This window comes from Tamandua tetradactyla, chromosome 3, assembly GCF_023851605.1.
Source record: "Tamandua tetradactyla isolate mTamTet1 chromosome 3, mTamTet1.pri, whole genome shotgun sequence".
NCBI classification, from domain to species: domain Eukaryota; kingdom Metazoa; phylum Chordata; class Mammalia; order Pilosa; family Myrmecophagidae; genus Tamandua; species Tamandua tetradactyla.
The window spans coordinates 78,672,765-78,680,947 of NC_135329.1; the positions used below are offsets into that span (position 1 = coordinate 78,672,765).

The window sequence follows — 8,183 nt, forward strand, 5'->3', positions numbered from 1 at the left end:
AACAATGGTGAAAAAAAAATTTTATTTCTTTTTGGTCAATACCAAAAAACGCCTTTTTGGGGTCATATGGTAAGCATATATTTTACTTTTTGAGGGAGAACCAATAGGTCAGTAAGAGCCTTGGGATTTGGATAAACATTTATCCATACCTATTTCTGTTAATATAGCTGTATATCTCTCTGATATCTCCATTATGGATCTCTGTATATAAGAGATGTAAATATAGATGCAGCACTCCATCCTTAAATCTCATTCTTTCTCTGTCTCTAGATTGGAAGGAATCTGGATCCACTTGGCTGAGGATCAACCTGTGAAGCCCCTGCAGAGAAAGTGATGCAGCATCTCAGAAAGTGAGTAGAGACCCTTTTGGTGAACCATGCTGTGAAGGAGGTTTCTGGTGTTGACTGACCACACTCAGCCACCCCTTTCTGTACCTCTGCCGCCACCACTGACATACCTTCCTCATCCCTTCCCTTGTGTATGGAGGTGTGGATTTCACCTCTGCCTCTGTCTGCAGTGCTTTGTGCAATGCATATGCTCAGCCCACGGTGGCCAACAGTTTCCACCCCCTGGCCACAGTCCTGCAGGGATGCAGAATGTGAATTCCAGGACTCGGGGTGGGAAGAATCAGATAAGAGCTCCTTTTCCCTTTGGGGTCTAGCAGACATTTGGGTAGTAAGAGAACCCGGGGGAAGAAGCCTGCAGGACAGAAGCAGAGTTGAGAGGAAAGAAGCCAAATGTTGGTGGCCTCTCCTAAGTCATCTGATCTAGCCAGTCAGTCAGATTCTTGAGCATTTTATGTCTACATAATGATATGCAGCCACCTCTTTGTCTGAGTGGGGCATTCTGAAAGCTGCAAGCAAAAGAGCAAATGTGGGCCTAGAGGTCCTGGAAGAACCTGCTGCCCTGTCCTGATGAGGGGCTAGGGTTTGAGGGGAGGGGATGGCGTTGGCACAAGGAGCCACTACCTCTGGGGGTTCTTTTCCTGAGAAGATTGACAGGCTCCAGGGCAGTCCTGCCAAGAAGCCAGGCAGAGGCAGCTCTGATTTCAAGCAGATGCCAACAGAGTGGGGCTGGAGTTCTCCAGGTCAGAGCAGGCCACAAGAGGGACTGTGCATATCCATGGAGTCTGTTCCCATCACAGAGGAGGGTGGAGCAGAAAGGAAGAGATGCATACTGACTGCTGCAATGGGACTACCATGCACAGGGAGACATGTCACACAGGAAAAGCTTCCATACTGGGACCACCTAGAGCCCTGGATCTTTTTCTGTTTCCCAGGCCACTGAGTCCCTGGACATTTACCGACTGTACCCTACCAAGTGGATTCTACAACCACAAGTGAGGGAATACAAGGATAATCCATCCAAACTGTGGCAGTAAAAATGAGTAACTATCTAATAAATCCCTGGATATGACTGGATATCCAGTCATTCTAGGATGAGCCAGCAACAACACCCACATTCACACTCACACCATGTGGCTTACACAATCCAGTGTAATATAATGGAATTGGAAGAATGCAGCCTCAGGATGCAGTGGAAGGGCCTACTGTTTTGTTTTGTTTTCTCCCATCAAAATACATTTTATTCATGGCACATGAATTTAAAGTTAAACAATATTCTTTCAAAAGAGAAGAGGCCTACTTTTAATAAAAGTCTACTGAAGAAAACAGACATGCATCTTGGACAGTGCCTGCTCTTGGTCCCCAGCTAAGGTTGGCCCTGGGGGGTGGAGGTGAGAGAAGCTGTAGTTCTTTTGGCAGGAGCAGCTCCCCAGGCTGGCTGTGCACATGGCCACTGGCTGCGGTCTCTCTTGAGAAGCGGAAAGGAAGGGGGGAAAGTCCCGGCTCACAGAGGGACTGCTGGCCCTGCCTCCCTCTCCCCACAGGGCAGTAAAGCAGAGGCTGAGGGTGGGTGAAGGGGCCCACTCTGTCAGGCCACGAGGCTCCCTGAGACCCTGTGCCCTCCTTTCACCAGCAAACAGGCGGCCGCACAGCCCTGGCACACCTGTAAGGGGAGCTTCCCAAACCAGGGCTGAGACGGTCCCATGGTATATAAAATATAAACGCAGAAGCACCTGCGTATATATTTTACAAAAAAAAGTTAAAATAACCCTATTGGGGGGTGCAAGGATAGTTCAGTGGTAGAACTCTCACCTGCCATGTGGGAGATGTGTGTTCGAGTCCTAGTCCATGCACTACACCAGAAACAAACAAATAAGCAAAAACTAACAAAAGTTAACCAAGCAAACAAAAAGATTCAACAAATGATGCTGCAATAACAGGATACTCACATGGAAAAAGAATGAAATGTGACCCCTGGCATACAGCATAAAAAAAAACCTGTCATTTTTATATATGTTGCTATCTTTACATAATTTTATACTATATCTATATCTCACAAAAAATGTGAAATCAATATTGTATGCATATTATGTATATATATATATCACATATTTTATACACACATGCACATTCTATATTCCCAGTATGTACCACAAAAGCAGCAGATCCCAGAGGTTCATTTCTGGTTATCCAGGTGGCTCCTTCCAGCCCCTGCTGGGCATCCTGCCCAACTGTGCAGGGTTATTATTTATCTCTTATTTTTCTTCTCTCCCCAGTGACCACTGTGAAAATCTCCCTGGTAAGTAGTAACCGCCCTGTCATGTGGTGTTTGCCCCTTAGAAATGCAGCCTCATCTAAGAGTTTGGGAGTCTGGTTTTAATTTAGATGCGAATACTCCCACAGTACTGACAGGCTGCAGGGACTGCAGGCAGATATGATGGTGAGGCTGGCATTCTCCCTCTGATTACTTCCTTCCTCTTTTCCAGAAGACTCAGGAGCCCCACACTGGCCAGGACTGCAGCCTCTCCCCTGGTCTCCTCCCCACCTGGACCCCTGTCTCCACACCCAACTCCTCGCACCTCTGTGGCTGGTTGTTTTATAAATGTCTGGGAGGAATGAAGTCCAAATTAAGGTAAGACATTTAAATACACATTTAAATGGATAAACAGATGTGTACATACATATATGCATGTAAGTCCCACACACGTATATGCATGTAAGTCCCACGCACGCACATGTAGCACTGGACTTGCCCTCAAGGCTGTCGGGAATGTTGTTGAGTTTAATTGGAAAGGAAATGTGACAGGGGCTTGGCCTGACAGAACTTGCCATTTGTAGCAGAAGAAGGCACCAGCTCTTCCGTGGGCATTTGTGGCAGTAGGCCACTCGTCTTGATGCAGATCTGTTGTTTCTGGAATGCCACTTAAGCCTCATCTTTGTAGATGTGGCCAGGCAAACCAGGCCACAGTGGGCGGGACATTTGGTGACTTGTGAGCTGCTTCCCTCTGGGCCCTGGGCTCCAGGGAGAGCCCCTCCTTTTGAAGGCTGAGAGTACTGCTGTAGGTATGGGGATTCGGTGGCTGTGGCTGAGACCTGCTGCCCAGGGTAAAGCCAGGGCACTGGGAGGGAAACTCACATGCATGAAGGGTGATTAGAGAGAGGAATCTCCCAGTGATTTGGGAAAATGTGCATAGCAAATACCTGGGCTCTGTGAAAACCTGGACTCCTGACACTCCCATGAGATTGTGATGGTGGGTGCCCCCTGCTTTCAGGCTGTCAGGGTCCCTCAGCCTTACAGTGCAGCCCAGGGATGGTCCTCAGCGAGTGGCCCCACACCCCTGACTGCCCAGCATTCCTGGCCAATGCTCCCTGTCCCAGCATAATTGCCAATAGTGACCGAGCTGGCTCCCAAAGTGGCCCTGTCTGGGCCATGAGTGACAGGGTCACCCCAGGCCTGCCCCCATGCATGGGGACACACAGCCCCTGCCGCCTCACACACCCTGGGCATCCCGGCACCTCACCCCCACCCCACCCTGGGAGGAGCCCTGGAGAGCTCTGCTATCTGGGCAGGTCACCAGGCCACCTGAGACCCTCCCACTTCCCAGGGTGGTGCACATCTGTCTATGGTGTCCCTGAGTTTCAAGCTTGGCATTTAAGGGTGACACAGTGGCAGAGCTGGGGCTCAAATTTAGGCAATGCATGTGCACAGCTGAACACCAGTGGCCCAGGTGCCACCCGGGAGTTCCCAGGAGGACAGTCAGGTGGCTTGGGGAGGCTGGGGTGGTGTAGGGCATGAGCATGGCATTGCGGGGGGTGAGAAAAGGTGGCCCAGATGGTGCTTCCAAGTTGGCAAAATTGGGGCCAGCAAGAGAGAAGCCTGCAGCCCTTTCATGTTTTGGCATTTAAATATCCCTAGCATTTCCTATTGAAATCATTTGTTAACATTTTCCTGTCTGTGTTCTTTGAAGGGTACTCCATCACCTGCTTAAACAGCTCCAAAGCTGCTAGCAGAAAATATTTAATTCTGACAGATGTACACTGTTGAGCCCTGCAGCTAAATATATTAGAAATACAGAATCACAGTTTATGGCTCTCTCATACGAGGTACTACGATACACGTGCAGATTTGCACTTATAAGTGGGTAGTTATAGTAAAACAAACATATGTAATACCTGAGCAGTCTTCTCAATTCACCTCATGGAAATATCCCCTGGGAGTGATCAGATGTTTCCAAATTGAGGAAATTAGTCTGACCCATGGATTAGGTGCCTGTTACAGCTAGTCCCAAAGGATTAATTTTCTCTGAAGAAAAGTATGCTATCGTTGGCAGGGTGGATATCTGAAAATAAAGTAAGTCCTGGAGTCCGATTTAGAGTGATCCTGAATTAAACATATTACTGTGTATTTCAGTTGATATTTAGGTGGTTATGTCTGTTTAGTTTTGTGATCATTATTAGGTCATGCTCTGTGAAACTGCTGATTTTTTACCATTTTGACCTATAAAATGGCAATGTCATATGGGTAAGCAATAGATGGATATAACATTTATTCTCTAGACTTCTTATGGTGATATACTGATCAGAGAGAGCAGTTGTTAAACATCCTAGATAATTTTCATATAGTGGTCTCTCTCTACTCTGATTTAGTAGAGCTTTGATTTCTACACAGGCTGGATTCTCCATGTAAGTGAAAGACTCTCCCGTGTCAGCCTTTACCCCTCACTCCATCATGTTCTTTGGCTTGAGACTAGAATGTGTTGAAATGTTCTTGCCAACTCAGCTCTCTTCCTTTATCATCCAACTCAGTCCTCCAGCCTTCTTCCACTGGAACAACAGGATGGAACTTTCCAGTATCCCTAACCTCTGTCCCCTGACCACATACACATGACCGTGCCCTGGGCGTCCTCAACACAGCCGCCCTCATGGCCCTCCCCTTCACTAGGGAGGTGGGTGTGGAGTTATTCACGAGAAGGGGGAATTGTCTTTAGTGGCTGTTCTAGTTTGCTAGCTGCCAGAATGCAATATACCAGAAACGGAATGGCTTTTAAAAAGGGGAATTTAATAAGTTGCTGGTTTACAGTTCTAAGGCTGAGAAAATGTTCCAATTAGAATAAGTCTATAGAAATGTCCAATCTAAGGCATCCAGGGAAAGATACCTTGGTTCAAGAAGGCCGATGAGGTTCAGGGTTTCTGTCTCAAGGGGAAAGGCACATGGTGAACACAGTCAGTTTCTCTCTCATCTGGAAGGGCACATGGTGAACACAGTTAGGGTTCCTCTCTCATCTGGAAAGGCACATGGCAAACATGGCATCATCTGATAGCTTCTTTTCCTGGCTTCCAATTTCATGAAGCTCCCCAGGAGGCATTTTCCTTCTTCATTTCCAAAGCACTGACTGAAGGACTCTCTGCTTCGTGGTGCTGCAGCATTTTCTGCTCTCTCTGAATCTCCCATTCTCTTTTGTAGGACTTCAATAAACCAATCAAGACCCACCCAAATGCGTGGAGACATGTCATCACCTAATCCAGTTTAACAACCACTCTTGACTAAATCACATCTCTGGGGAGATGATCTGATTACAGTTTCAAACATACAGTATTGAATAGGGATTAGTCTACTTTTATGAAATAGAATTTTGATTAAAATGTGGATTTTCTAGGGGGCATACTTCCTTTCAAACCAGCACAGTGGGGAAACTGAGGCAGAAAGCAATGGGAACCCTTCTCACATTATACAACCAGTGAAAGGCAGAGAAAGAAATCTCTGCCTGCAGTGTCTGACCTCAGGGCCCCCATCCCTCCTCTGGGCAGCAGGTCTCATGGCAGGGGTTCTGCATGCCTTCCTGTAGAAGATGCATTGGGTGAGTAGGTGGGGGGGCTTCGAGGAAAGTAAAGGGGTCAGGTCTGCTCTCCAGCCTTGGTGGCAGAAGAGACCCAGAAGACAGAGACCCACAACACGGAGGTGAGCTGACCGTACAGGCATTTCAAGCCTGAATGAGAAGGACCTCTCTTTCTCTGGAGGTTTAGGATCTTTATCAGATATAAAGGTAAATGAGTTGAAAATCAGGTTAAAAAACAAAAACAAGCAGACAAAAAACAGCCAAGCAAGAAGTACTTCAAATCCTACGTTGTTTCTGACAGTAGAAATTAAGGCATATCTCTTGTAAAGCACTGAATTTGTTATAATACAAGGCTTGTAAACTACTGTTTATCCTCAACATACTATACTGCTTTTTGTTATTTATATCCCCATTTCCAGTAGCAGAGCCTGCTGGGTGTCCTCAAATGTACTTTATTCTGTGTCTTAGAAGCTCATGTAGGCTCCTCAAGGAATTGCTCTGTGTAGGTCAGCTGAGATGCCCTAACAACTTAGCAGATCTTATCTGTTATTTTGAATGTCTGATGATTAGTAAGTGGTTAGTAAGTATCCATGAATGGAATACATTTAATTGTATTTGCTGAATACAGGACATTGCCCCAGAGGCTGAGGATGCCCCTGTGAAGACAACGGACTCCCACACTGACTAGGGTGCTTAGGCTATAATGATGGAGGGTAAATGCAATAAAAAAGTAACAAAGCATCTTTTCCTCCTTTTCATAGATTACTGGTTTATGAGTCCAAACAGAAACTTCCCCAGAAAACAGTGACCCTAAATTAAACATAAAAATGCAGCACATGGTGAAGGAGCACGGCATTCAGATCTAGCATGTGGATCAAGGTAATCCAAAATGCAAATTTGGAAATACATAGCCAGGCACAGGTGTCAGCGTGGAGACAAACTCCTGGCAGCCGAAGTGGATGGCTGGAGAGAAGCTAGAAGTCCTCCCTGGGGCAGCAGCTGTCCTGCATGAGGCAGTGGACATTGGGGCAAGGTGTACCCCCTCTGCTCTGGAGCAAAGAATCATCTCTTGCAAAATTCATCTTTAAGGAAAAAGCTTATTGGGGATGCGTTCTGTTAGGAAGAAGTGACATAGCTGTCTTTTTTTTTTTTTTTTATCCATTTCTTTTTTTTCCTAAAATGAAGACAGCCAAAGTCTGATCTGACCTAATATAAAATGCTTTTTGTGCCCATCAAAGTCACTTCTAAGGAGTGAAGTCAGTAATAGGACCTGCAGCGACGGGAGGGGGCGTGAGAGACTGAGACAAGCATTTGCGCCCTCACTGGCCATTCTCCCCCAGTTGCATCTTAGCTCTGCCATCTCGGAATGACCTTATTTATCATTTCTACCTCCACTCCATTACCGGCCTCACTCTGCTTATTGTCCTGTCGCCTCCTATATGCAACTCTTTGCTTGTATGCAGTGGTTCCGTTGACAGAGGGTAGAAGCTGTCAGAGACCCCTGGCTCCGGAGGTCAGTCTGTCCTGTGGCAGTGGCCATGCTGAGTGGACAACCAGGTGCGGTGACTGCATCAGGACTTGGCCCCGCCTTGCCCTGGGAGCCACATGGCCTTTGCCCTCCCCCAGCCATACCCACCTCCTTGTGCCCATGGACACTGAGTTTGCACCCTGGCTGGGCTCACCCAGGCTCTCCCTCCCAGCCTGCCCATTCACCCAGCCCTTTATAAAACATTACATTGATAACTTACAGACAACAGAAGATGTGTCCATTTGACCCTGTTTTTATTGTGGCAACATGTTTGTGTATACAAATGTACATACTTTTAAGTGTACAAATCAGTGTTGCTAATTACATTCACAATCCCCACCGTCTGTCACTAAACTTTCCATGCCCCAGACAGGCAGTCTGCACCCTTAAGCCTTTGCTGCCCTTCCTCCCCAGCCCCAGCCCCAAGCACCCTCTAATCCTGCAGCCTTTCATGCCCTTTTCATCTTCACTGGG

The 8,183-nt window shown here is 47.0% G+C and overlaps 1 long non-coding RNA gene across 1 annotated transcript; it reads left to right on the plus strand.

Moving 5' to 3' along the window:
* Positions 1-267: 267 nt before the first annotated feature.
* Positions 268-2,962, plus strand: LOC143676173 (uncharacterized). Its single transcript, XR_013171885.1, has 3 exons — positions 268-350; positions 2,621-2,643; positions 2,831-2,962. It is a non-coding gene; the product is annotated as an uncharacterized LOC143676173 (long non-coding RNA).
* Positions 2,963-8,183: the final 5,221 nt, after the last annotated feature.